General features: G+C 47.9%; 1 protein-coding gene across 9 annotated transcripts in view; it reads left to right on the top strand.

Moving 5' to 3' along the window:
* Nucleotides 1-12,669: 12,669 nt before the first annotated feature.
* The window catches only part of SPOP (speckle type BTB/POZ protein), a 68,308-nt gene continuing 67,459 nt past the window's right edge, over nucleotides 12,670-13,518 (top strand). For all 9 annotated transcript variants that reach the window (XR_014821184.1, XR_014821185.1, XM_084984736.1 and 6 more), the window contains exon 1: nucleotides 12,670-12,836. The gene's annotated coding sequence lies outside the window, so the exon portion shown is untranslated. The remainder of the gene's footprint in view (nucleotides 12,837-13,518) is intronic.

Below are 13,518 nucleotides of genomic sequence, written 5' to 3'. Positions count from 1 at the left end.
CCTGATGGTTGCCCAACCTTCAATTTCAAAAAAGAGATGGAAATATTGACTTTTGCATGAACTCTGACAATTTTTAAAATTCTTTGCCAGCTAAAGGAAACATGCCTACAAGCCAGGTTTGGCCTGTGGCCTCCAGCTTGCCACCTCCCATATTGCAACACTATACCACCAGCTTGCATCTGGTTAATATTTATTTTATTTTTTATTTTTTATTATATATATATATATATATTGTCTTTTTAGGGCCGCACCCACGGAAGTTCCCAGGCTAGGGGTCCAATCAGAGCTATAGCTGCCAGCCTACACCAGAGCCGCAGCAACACCAGATCCAAGCCCTGTCTGTGACCTACACCACAGCTCACGGCAATGCCAGATCCTTAACCCACTGAGCGAGGCCAGGAATCGAACCCGAGACCTCATGGTTCCTAGTCGGATTCGTTTCCGCTGCACCACGATGGTAACTCTCTGGTTGGTATTTATATATTTTTTTTCTCCCTCAAGACTATGTCCTTGTGTCTTTAGCCCCGAATACACAGTGACTGGCAGAGGGTAGGTGCCAGTCAAGCATCGATAAATGTTTGTGGCAGGGTGGAAAGAGGGGAAGGAGAAGGAGGCAAAATGGGAACAGCAGTTTTTTGTTTGTTTGTTTGTTTTTAGGGCCTCACCCATGGCCTATGGAGGTTCCCAGGCTAGGGGGTCCAATGGGAGCTGCTGCCGCCCTGCAGCACAGCCACAGCCGCAGCAACATCAGATCCCAACTACATCTATGACCTACACTACCGATCCCGGCAACACCAGATCCTTAACTTACTGAGTGAAGCCAGGGATGGAACCCACAACCTCATGGTTCCTAGTCAGATTTGTTTCCACTGCGCCATGACAGGAACAACAGTTTGTCGGTGGGAGTTCTTATTCCTACTGCTTTGGGCGTGGGACAGATGGAACCAGAAAGCCCGAAACAATTTATTGCTGAGTGTGCATGTGCTCATGAGTGTGAGTTCTCATGGTAGCAGGTGTGACAGCTGGAAAACACGTCTAAGAACCGCCGACTCCTCTTTCCAGGCGCTCCCAAGCCATCCCTCCCATTCTCGGTGGATGAGAGGGAGGAGAAGCTCGCAGAGCTCAGGGTGGACTCTGGCTTCCTTCCAGGACCTGGAGTCGCTGGCACAGAGATCAGAAAGAGCTTATACAGGCTTTTGGCACCAACCGATACATCCCCCAGGGGAAGGTGTCTGGCAGCTGCTGCCACCCACTCCCTACCCACTAGAGTGCCCGCTGCATAGCAAGCAGTTGTGGGGGTCAAAATAAAATGCTTTCTCTTCTCACTTGTCCAAAGTGAGATCATCAAAATGACCCTCCACCTTGCATTGGGGGGAATCGAAACTCCCAACTGAAAGAGCAGGGTGAAGATGGCTTAGACTCCCCATCAAAGCCCCCAGAGACAGAGTGGGAGCTTGACCACTGGAGCAGGCGCTCATTCTGCTAATGGTATGCTGTCTTTTTTTATCGAGAGAGTGCTGCCTTGCGCCCACGCAGAGCATCCTGTGTGCATTCTTGCTGCCCCAGTGAATAAGGACCTAGCTTCAGAAAATAGACATCTGAGACTCAGAAAGCATATATTTCATCTGATTTTCAGGAGAAGTAACTAGATCCATCAGGAATCAGAACTTCCACCTTGGTCCTGACATCTCTTGAGAGCCCTGAGAAAAAAAAATGTGATTTTTTTGAACCAGAGAGGATGGAGGGGCAACCTGGGGACCCTGGAGTCTCTTTTTAAGGTGGACTATGGAAATTTCTGTCCCATGACTCTCTCTCTGGTGAGAGGTGTTTTGGTTTTTTTGTTTATCTTTTTAGGGCCGCACATGAGCCTGTGAAAGTCCCCAAGTTAGGGTTCGAATCGGAGCTGCAACTGCCAGACTATACCACAGCCACAGCAATGCCAGATCTGAGCCTCATCTGTGACCTACACTGCAGGTTGTGGCAATGCCAGATCCTCAACCCACTGAGCGGGGCCAGGGATCGAACCTGCGTCCTCACGGATACTAGTTAGGTTTGTTTACCACTGAGCCACATGGGAACTCCTGGTGGAGGTATCATGAAGGCCAAAGATGGCCGCCAGCTTGCCTCATGCTCCCTCCCAGTGCTTGGTCAGCCAGAAGCTTTGAAGCAAGACTTTCCAGGAAGCAACCTCTCCCACCGGCAGTGCTGACTCAGCCCAGACTCCAAGCTTTCAGCCTGGTCTCTGTCCCAGAGTAGCCAGCAGAGGGAGAGGTGCACAGGGGCTGTGATCTTGGGCTGTGTGCGTGCTGCTGGGCAGGGGTGATTGGGGTGCGAGACCTTGGGGTGTGGCCCCTGCCCTGAAGTGTTTAGCCTTTTGCTAAGGGAAGGGTGGGGGCGGGGGTGGACTCAAATAGTGGCCTGAGTTTTCCAGGTTCCAGCAGCCTTTGATAAAACCTATCTTTCCTAAATTCCCAGAGGCAGGCATGGTGGCAAATTCAGTACCTTGAATCTGGGAGTGAGACCGTTTCTTTTGCTATTTCTTGGGCTGCTCCCATGGCATATGGAGGTTCCCAGGCTAGGGGTTGAATCGGAGCCGTAGCCCCCCCCCGCCTACGCCAGAGCCACAGCAACGCGGGATCCGAGCCGCGTCTGTCTGCAACCTACACCACAGCTCATGGCAACGCCGGATCGTTAACCCACTGAGCAAGGGCAGGGACCGAACCCGCAACCTCATGGTTCCTAGTCGGATTCGTTAACCACTGCGCCACGACGGGAACTCCGAGACCGTTTCTTGATACAGGCCCTGGCTCTGATTTCTAATCTGCCACAGGGGAGTGGAACAGACCTCACCTCTGGGGCCTCCACCTGCCTCTCCAACATCCCCTTTCCCCAAACGACTCCCCTTAGGTTAAAGGGAAATGTATGCTCATCCGTCCTCATCCCTTTCTCTACAAACTGCGATGATTCCTTCCATCTGGGCTGCTCCCTGCTTCCCTCCTGCCACCCTTCTTCCTTCAGGCTTCATGTCCTTTCCCTCTCTTCATACACCTCCCTTCCATCACTCTCTCTTTCTCTCTCTCTCTCCTCCAGTTCTGACAGCGAATCCTTTCCCTGGCACAGGCTCTCGCCTTGCTTGCCAGCCCTGCTGGGTTACTCTCCTCATTTCTGTAGCTTCTGTCCAATTAGCTCTCTGGCCAAGCAGCGCACTGGGAGCCCTCTCCTCTGGCCACTCTGCCTCCTTCCTTCCTGCTGCGAGCAATGCTATCACCCACGATTCATTTCCATGTGGGGGTGCGGGTAGAAAGCCAGCTTGACTAACCTGGGAGAGGGCCGGCCCTCCCTTCTGGGTTCTGCTCTGAGGGTCCCAGCCGAGGGCAGAGACTCCTAAGCAAGAGGATACCATTTCCTAGACCAGGCAGGGCTGCCGGATCTCATATTAAGGAATGTGGCATCAGCAGCACTTTAGAGGCAGTCAGGCCTTCAAAACAAGGGCCCAGTGACTGGAGGACTGGAAGCCTTGCCACGGAAAACAAAGCTGTGACTCAAAGGCATCGCATCGATGCTTTCTTGCTCATCCACGTTCCTGAGTTTAATGTTGTTGGCTTGGGAATTAACTCTGAGACTTTTCCAACACAGATAAAAATAGAGCTCATAAATGCCATCAAAGGCACTTTCCGATAAGGTGGCCTTTTAAGGGAAGCCTGGGCTCCCAAGCGGATGGTGTGAGTCAAGGAGCCTCTTGAGCAGATGTTCAGGGTTCTCACAGGCTGCTGTCCAGCCTGCTGACCAGCCTGTGGCCAAACAGTGGATGCAGGAAGAGGAAGCTGCTGGAGGCTTCTGTGCTGAAACTATAGGATCCAAGTTCCTGAAAGGAACATTTGTTCCATTCCTTCTCTCACGTATTATCCCACGAGCCTTTCTCTGAATGCCTAGTATATGCTAGGAAGGCTGCCCTGGGCTGGAAATACAATAGAAAAAAAAAAAAGAAAAGGGAAATCTCTGACCCCAAGGAGCTTCTCATCTAGTGAGGGACAGAGAGGGAAACAGGCCACCACGATATAGTGCAGTGGGAGGAGAAATATGGGGAGAACTAGCTCAGGGCTAGGGGTCATGCATCGCTTCCTAGAGGAACAGATGGGTAAACTGAAGCCTGGAGAATCAGCAGTGCGTTAACTAAGGGAAGGTGAGAGCAGGGCCCGGGAAAGGGGTAGAGAGGACTGTTTGGGGAAGCGGTAACAGTACGTGCAAAAAAGAACTTGCTTTACTCTGGGAGTTGCAAGTAGTTCTTTCAATGGTGGGAAACCTTATTGCTAAGGTACAGTGGGAAGCAAAAAAGAACACCTGGAGGCAAAGGCACAGGTCACTGGTAAAGAGTTTTTCACCTCTATTAAGGAGTATGGTTTTTATATTGAGGGCAAGGAAGGGTGGAAAGCAAAGAAGTGACTCGATCGGGGTGACTTTTTAGAAATCTCACCTTGGCTGCAGAGTGGAGAATGAAGCAGAAGGGTGAAGACCAGAGCCTGGGAGGCCAGGGAGGAGGCTGCTATGATCAGGGAGGTGTCAGTGAAGATAGAAGGAAGTAGGCAGAACTGGGAGATGACTAAAGTATGGGATTGTCAGAACTTGGTGTTGAATTAGAAGGGAGCTTGAGGCGTCAAGGATGCTTTCCAGTTTCTCGGCTTGGACTACTTGTCGAGAAAAGAGAACACCAAAGGAGAAGCAGGCTTTGCATCTGAAGAATATTAGGTGCCTATGGTCCATCCAACTGAAGATATCGGGTTAATAGCTGGAGGTGGAAATCTAGAGCCCAAGAGAAAGACCTGGCTCAAGAAAGATTTGAAATACTTTAGCAGATGGATGGCAGTGGAACTGTGAGAGTGAAGGAGCCATCTCAAGGCAAGTGAGGACAGCGTGAAGAGGAGAGAAGCTGAACACGATCCAAGGAAAGCCAACAGTCAAAGGAAGGCCAAAGAAAGAGCCTGTAAAATAGACTGAAAAGGAGTAACAGGAGAGGTAGAACGAAAATCAGGAATAATGGTCTTCTGGGGTTGGCCTCTGCATTCATTTCCCCCTTCTGCCAAGAGCACCCTGCGTTTTCTTTGGGGAATTCTCTCTTCCCGTGGTCTCAGTCCTTCCTGTGGTTTGGATTGCAAGGGAGAGATGCTGGTTGGCTCTTCCTGATTCTTCTGACCCAGCCCCTACAACCCTCCCACTTGCTTTCTGTACTCCAGCCACACTAATTTTCCTTGAGTTTCTAAAAAAATTCCATGCTTTTTCCAGCCTTAGGATCTTTACCTGCCTGAACTGCTTTCTTTCCTCATCCCCCTTCTCCACACTTTTTGCTTACTAACTTTCCTTTCATTCTTCCGAACTTCTTTGACATTCCAGGAATGTCCAGGGCTTTCTGTTATACATTCATTCATTCACTGTGTACTAAGCACCTTCTGTCCACGTGTCAGCACTGTGCTGAATGTTGGGACATTATGGAGAGAAAAACAAACAGGCTGGAGCTAAGGGAGTTCCTGTTGTGGCTCAGCCGTTAATGAACCCAACTAGGATCCAAGCGGATGTGAGTTCGATCCCTGGCCTTGCTCAGTGGGCTAAGGGTCTGGCATTGCTGTGACCTATGGTATAGGTCGCAGATGCTGCTTGGATCTGTCATTGCTATGGCTGTGGTATAGGTCATCAGCTGTAGCTCTGATTTGACCCCTGGCCTGGGAACTTCCATGTGCCACAGGTGCAGCCCTAGAAAGCAAAACAAACAAACAAACAAACAAACAAAACAAGCAAACAACAACAACAACCAAAAACACGCTGGAGCTAATCATTGATTAGGAGAAATTGATAATAAACAAGTAAATACACAAAACAATTATAAATTATTAGGAGTAATTATAGAGGATGTACACAGAATACGAAGACACCAAGACAGTCCTTGCTTTGATAAGTGGTCAGAGAAGGTTTTCTGAGAATGTGAAAAATAAGGTGAGACCTGAAATAAAAGGCAGAACTAGCTATGTGAAGAGCTAGAGGGAAAGTGTTCCAGGCAGGAGGAATAGTAACATCAATGCCTGTGGAGGGAAAGTGCTTGATGGGTTCTAAAAACTGACAGATGCTCAATGTGGCTGAAACGAAGACAGGAAAAAATAAAAAAAAAAGCGACATGAGGCAAAATCGAATAGTTGAATATGAGACTCTTTCTTTTAAAGGTTTTAATGTGTAACTTTTAAAAATTACTCAATGAATTTTATTACATTTATAGGTGTGCAACAGCCATCACAACCAATTTTTACAGCGTTTCCATCCCAAACTCTCAGTGCCTTCCCCCCACCCCCTCAACCTGTCTCATTTGGAAACCATAAGTTTTTCAAAGTCTGTGAGTCAGTATCTGTTCTGCAAAGAAGTTCATCGTGTCCTTTTTGTAGATTCCACATGTCGGTGATAGCATTTGATGTTGGTGTCTCATTATCTGACTAACCTCACTTAGCATGATAATTTCTAGGTCCATCCATGTTGCTGCAAATGCCCTTATTTCTTTCCTTTTAATGGCTGAGTAATATTCCATTGTGTACATGTACCACATCTTCTTTATCCACTCCTCTGTCAATGGACATTTAGGTTGTTTCCATGTCTTGGCTATTGCAAAGAGTGCTGCAATGAACATTGGAGTACACATGAATATGAGATTTTTAAAGGCAGTGGTACAAAGTTTGGGTGCTTTTTTTTTTTTCCCCCTCTTGGTACAATGGGAAGATAGTCAAAGGTTTTAAGCACGATCTGACTTAAGTTTTATTTTTGTTTTTGTTTTTTTAGCCCCACACCTGTGGCATATGGTTGTTCCCCAGGCTGGGGGTCGAATTGGAGCTGTAGCTGTCAGCTGTATACCACAGCCACAGCAACACCAGACCTAAGGCACATCTGTGACCTACACCAAAGCTCACAGCAACGCTGGGTCCTTAACCCGCTGATCGAGGCCAGAGATTGAACCCAAATCCTCAGAGATACTAGTCAGATTCGTTTCCGCTGAGCCAAAATGGGAACTCCTGTGTTAAGTTTTAATTAGAGTGGCCTCATTGCTGAGGGAAGAATGGATTGAGGGACAAGCAAAGACTTAGGAAGACCAATTAGGACCCTCTTACTGTGGTCCGGGGAAAAGAGAATGTTGGCTAGAATTTGAATGGAACTGGGGAGATGGAGAGAAGTGGATGGATTCAAGGGATACTTTGAAACTAGAATTGATGGGAATTCCTGATGGATTCGATGTGAGGTACCAAGGGAGAAGACTCAAGGATGATGGCTGAATGAGTGGAAAGAGAACAAGGCTCGCTTGGTTTGGACCATCCCTGCCACCTTGGCTGATCTTCCCTTCCTTGGAGACCTTGAGGCAAATCTCCAGAAGCTCAGAGCTTGAGAAGCACACACTGCACAAAAACGACTGGGTTGGAGAATCTGCATGGTCTCCTCCCATTGTGAAATTTAAAATTCTACACTGACGACTCCCTGTGAATAGGGACAATGTTTTTGTTTGTTTTGACTTCTCCTGTAGTTACTTTGGTAGAGCTCTGTACCTGGGGGAGCATCCAGTAAGGGCTGGTTGACTGTTCATTTGGGCACAGACCTTCCATAATTGAATTTTAGATTAAATTCCTTTTTTTCAAAATAGGATTCAAAGGTAGAATAAACGTTCAATTGAAATCAATTCACCTTGATAAAGTAGAGCCAGGGCAAGGATAATCTAAATTGTGAAATCTGAAGTAATTTCTATATGAGTTGAGGCAAAGGGAAAAATATGCTTTTGCCAAACAAATGATCTGTATTTAGGTAAATATTATTTTAGGGCCAATACCAACAGGTAGTGGATCAAGCCCATTCAGAAGAGGACCAAAAACCACTGGAGATCGTTCATATCAGTGCAGATGATCTATATTTGGTAATATATTCTTTGTGGAAAACAAATATTGACCTTCTAATAGTGATTTTGAAACAATGACCTCAGGTAATTCTTAGATTCGTTTTAAAGATGAATGAGATGGAGGTGGAGCTGTGTGGCCAAGTCTAAGACAAAAATCAAGGACAAGGTGAACTCACACTTGCTGTTTCCTCTCTTCTCTTCCCCGCTGCCTCTTTCTCTGCCTGGTACTCCGCTCTTCAGTCATCATCTCACCCAAACATTTCTCCAGGTGAAAAATTGAGAATTTCAATGTCTACAAGCACAGGGATCAAATCCTCAGCTAGACCATTCTAAGCCTTCCATCCTATAAAAGATGGAAGTACAGTAACAGAGTATCTTTTACAGGCCAAGCACGTTTGAATAGACATGTCATTTGAAGCTGCTTATTACCCTATGATGAATGCCCTGTTTCACGGATGGGTGGGAGGGTTGGCCTTGCAGCAGCTGATCCCCTTCCTGTTTGGAATAAGTACCCTGCTGCGGACAGCATCCGCGAGGAGTGTCCATGGACACTGTAGCAGCGAGGGCTTTCTTGGTTTCCTCTTCCCTCCTCCATGGTGGTCAGGACATAAGATGTGGTCTAGAATTAGTCAACGGGGTGCTGCTGCCTGGGCTTTGGGTCGGCAGCATGAGGCACAAAGCTAGAAGGAAGGTGAGACATCCTTTGCAATGGCAGCTTCAGGAGTCACATGTCTGGTGGTGGCATTTTGTGGCAGGGTCCTGTGGTTGGACCCCCTCGCCAGAAGGTCCTGCGAAAGAAGGTTGTTGTTCTTCCTCTACTAGCCCTTGGCTTCGGCTCCTGTGAATTCTGGGAGCCAGAGATACTTCTTTAGTAGATTCCAGTTGGGGTTGTTACAGCCAACATTGGGTCAGCTCTTGCAACCAGAGACCTGACTGATTGCTGAAGAAACAGCCTCCAAGGTCAAGGGGCTTGTTTAGGGATCCCCGCTAGCAAGTGTCAGTGTGCTGGCCAAGAAGCCTGTGCGGTGCCCTTGATTCCATGCTTACTGAAGAATTCTAAAGAAGGGCATAGAGGAAAGGAGTGAAGATGGCACACAGATTAGAGTGAGGCTTGAAGATCTGCAGGCATAGGAATACTTACCCTGCAAATCCATGTTCAGAACACATCCATACATAAGTGGTGTCTATTCTGGTCTAGAAGGAATAGGCTATGTTGAAATATTATTTTGGTTAACCTTCACAACAATATAATAGAGTGGGCATTATTTTCTCCATTGTTCATATGGAAAAACAGGCTCAGCGAGATTTGTCCACGTTTATATTTAGTAAGTGTTAGTGCTGGATTTGAACTTGAGTTTCCAGACAAGGAGGCTGGAACGCATTAAGCCACAACCTGCATAACGAACAAATTTAGTCAATCAATAAATATTTCTTCACTGCCAATTTTCTATTAACCTCTTGCAGCCTTAGCACGACCTCATCAGTGTGTTCTTGTTGATAGGCTTTCTTGCATATCATCTTACATCTGTCTTCTGGGGCTGTGTCATCTGTCTGTGTTCCTTTAGACAGGACCCTGCCCCTACTAAGGATCATTCTTCCCGCTTATCTATCTCCTATCCATGTACTCATTTTCTTTCTTTCTTTCTTTTTTTCTTTCTTTTTTTTTTTTTTTTTTTTTGTCTTTTTGCCATTTCTTGGGCTGCTCCTGCGGCATATGGAGGTTCCCAGGCTAGGGGTCGAATCAGAACTGAAGCCACTGGCCTACACCAGGGCCACAGCAACGCTGGATCCGAGCCGTGTCTGCAACCTACACCACAGCTCATGGCAACGCCGGATCATTAACCCACTGAGTAAGGCCAGGGATCGAACCCGCAACCTCATGGTTCCTAGTCGGATTCATTAACCACTGCGCCATGACAGGAACTCCCATGTACTCATTTTCTATTCATTCCTGCCTACCTCTACTTCCCCTACACCTTCAAGGGAAACCATGCCTTTGCTTATTGGACTGTAAACTGGAGCTGAAGGTCCTCTTTGGCAGAATAAATACCAGACATTTAGGGAGACTTGTGGACAGATTCCTTGCTCAGACCTGGCTCACGATGGCCAAAGAACACTGTGTCATTTGTGTTTTGGATTAAGAAAATGCATGCTGCTTGTTTCCTACCTTCACAAAGAGCGGTGAATTGAACTGGTGCCATTGTAAGCTTGATTGTTGTTGCATAGATAAAAGCCTCATTAAGTCCCTCTTGAGGGAGAGAAGAATTTTGAGGCTAGAGGAATGAGGGGAGGGGGGCTTCTTGCTTGTTGTAGTTGCAACAACAAAACAGTAACTGGAGAAAATAATTAAACAACTGCACTTTCCCCCCCATACCTCGTCAAGAGGCTGGGTGAGTTTTTAATTAGTGCTGCATTTTCAATAAATCCGTCTCTGTACGTGGTGCTGATTCTTTCCTGGATAAGGAAAGATAATAATGAGAATCCTATTTTTTCAGCCCCACACTAAAGGGATGCCTAGTATATTTAATCATGCTGTAGAAATCCTGGCAGCTTTCTCTGAGCCCAGCCTCTGCTCTAATTACATTTCTAGATTTTAGTAAATTGAAAGGGAAAATGTAGGAACAAAATAATTAAAACCGAAGAGGAAGTGCATATTAAAAAGGAGAAGCTGTTTAAAATTCCTCCACACAGTGCTTCCAAGGACATCTACAGTCATTTAATCAGATCCACACCAAATCAAAGTCCTTTGTACAGAGGTTGCGGGGATCACATCTCAGGTGGGCGGTATGGTCCCCACAGCAGAATGGGAGCCTCATCGCACCAGGCTACAGATGGGGAATGGGACTCTAATGTCTTTCCAGGTCTCTGGAGATTCAGGGCCAGCCTGGACAAGCTGTAGGCACAGACTTAGCACCTCTGAGGAATCACTTCCTAGGTCCCAGGCAGAGTCTAACTAAAATGTAATGATTAGCCTCAGTTGTGACCTAGCCAAAGTTTGCGGTCTATGCCTCCAGTTTCTTCCTTCTTCGCCTCTTCCCTACCTCCTTGCTCCTACCTCCAAGGAGTACCCCTTTTCTTTCTTCCCTGCCATCCTGTGAAATCTGAAGTCAAGAGAACAGGAACTAAACAGCCTCAGTGACACTAGGAATCAGTTACTTGTAACTGGTTACTGGGTTACTCTGGGGACACTGAATTTTCCCAACGACCTAAAACTTTGCCAGCTTCGGCTGACAGTGTGAATGTTTATTGATGATGATGAGTGAATTTTTTTTTTTTTTTTTTTTTTTTGGCTGTACCTGCGGCATGTAGAAGTTCCTGGGCCAGGGATCAAACCTGTGCCATAGCAGTGACAACACCGGATCCTTAACCCACTAGGCCACCAGGGAAACTCTGAGTGAAATTTAATTGGAAAGTTTCAAGTATCAGTCTGATAGCTTCTTATTTTAAGTGTAGGCACAGAAACTGCATCATTATTGAATTTAGGGTCTCCATTTCTTGATTGAACATTTTAGCTGAAATAGGGGTGGAGCAAGCTTTAGGAGTTTGGACTATTTCATCTGTGGTTCCTAGGACACTTTAAGCTGCGAGACTGTAGGATCTGCTTGTGTATTTGAAAATGAAGGCAGCCTGGCACTGTCATAGCCTCCCTCCCCCGTGGCTGTGCTCATGGGAGCCCAACCTTTCTTGCTGAACAGACTCACCAGCCACCTGGCGCCAGGATGCAAGTGGCAGGAGACAGTGAGCACTACTGTCTCTTGGAGACGGTCCCACAGAAGCAGAACTTCCCATAGCTGTCCCCAAGGAAGGGCCCGTACTTTGTCGCCTCATGACCCACAGGTTCATCTAGTTGCTCTTTTGGATATGACGCCTTCTCACTTATTTGCATGTGTGTCTACTTACTGCTACAGTCTCAGTTTGGAGAAGAGACAATGCCTGCCCTGGATTATTTGGCTTGATTCAGTAAGAATAATTTTTTAAAGTTTAAGCTAAAGGAAAGAATTGTAGCAAAAAAAAAAAAATCTATCCCTACTGTTTTTGCTCTAATGTAGATATGCCTTTTTTCTTCCAAGGCCAAGATGCTCTGAGACCTTTTTCTTTTACTCAACTCAGGAATCACTGATAGCCCTTGGGAGGTAGGATGTGAGCAAAGCCACTTGGGGCCCCAGGTGTCCAAGACAATAAATTGTCATTTAATCCGCTCCCTTTCAATGAAGCTTCTTGTATGTCTGCCTTCCGTCAAACGAATGGCTCTTCATGTTTGTTTCCAAATGCTACATTTTAAAAGTTGCTTAAAAGAGTCTCCATCATCCAAGTCCGGAAAATAGGTTACCGACGCACAGTTGACTAGAAAGAAATGAGGTAATGCATGTAAAAGTGGATAGGAATCCACACCCTGTCTGCAAATGTAAGTTGCTGTTGTTAAATGCCTTTATTGTTACGCCCATCCCGACTCCCTCCCTTGATGCGGCTCTATTTGGTCCTCGCACCTCCGCGAAGCCTGCCGCACCCTGCACGCGACCCTCTCCGAGTTCCCGCCTCTTTCTTCTCAGGCCCCTCCCTCCTCTCAAATCCCCAGGCCCTGGTGAGAAACTCCCCCCACCCCGAGACGCATGCGCAATAGGGAAGGTAGGCGGAGTCTTGAGACGGAGGAGGAGCAGGAGAACCCAGAGAGGGGAGGGGAGGAGAGTAGAGGGGGCGGAGGCCGCGTGGGGTGGGGCTCGGCGGGTACGCGCTCGCTGCGTCGGCGTGCTGACGCCATGACGCCCCGGCCGGTGTGTTTCGGTGTGTGTGTGTGAGTGTGCGCGCTCCGAGTGTGTGTGTGTGTGTATTTGTGTATCGGCGGTCCCGCAGGTCCCGGATGTTGCGGACAGTATGAGGCGAGCGCAGGGGGACGGGGACCAGCAGCTGTCGCCGCCGCTCTCAGGTGAGTGGGGGGAGGAGAGTCAAGGGAAAGGGTTGTCCTGTCGGAGCGGGGGTGGGGTGGGGGGGCGTCTCCCTTAAGAGGTGACTGACCCCCACTCCCCCCCTCCCCCGCGCCACACACACACTCTGCCCCATTTCCCACATTCCGGGTTACGTGGCCTGTGAATGCCAGAGCCTTATCAACCGTTCCTTCTCCTAATCCCAAGCATTCAGGAGTCACAAACGCGCCCCCTGCCTTCGGCCCCCCCATAATTTTCCCAGCCCCATCCCCCTTGCCAAATAGTGAGCTGTCGCCTGCGGCGAGATGGGTGACGGCGCATGCGCGAGTGTGAACGAGCTAGGGGTGCTTGTTCGCTGCCCTCGGGGCGCATGCGCATCGCTGTGTTGCAGGGACCTGCGGGATAAAGAGCCCCTTGACCATGCGCCTGCCTTTTTCCCAAGCAGCGGGCTAGACTTGCTGCCAGAGAGAGAGAGAGCCTGGTGCTCCTGTGCAAAAGGGATAGTTTACATGATTTGAGGGAGTAACTGACAGCACTGTTCGTATCTGGTGTTGTCTTAGAGACTCCCAGGCTACAAACGCTTCCCAGAGCCAACCTGCCCCACGCTGTCCCGTCTTTTGAACCTGTCACTGCAACTTCTTACAAAATTAACTTTTCTTTCTTCGGATACTCCCATGGTCATGC

Source organism: Sus scrofa, chromosome 12, assembly GCF_054392235.1.
Source record: "Sus scrofa isolate SSC_HxYL_T2T_F1_AM1 chromosome 12, Sscrofa_HxYL_maternal_Yorkshire_Landrace_v2.0, whole genome shotgun sequence".
Classification (NCBI taxonomy): domain Eukaryota; kingdom Metazoa; phylum Chordata; class Mammalia; order Artiodactyla; family Suidae; genus Sus; species Sus scrofa.
This window is presented reverse-complemented; position numbering and strand designations above follow the sequence as displayed.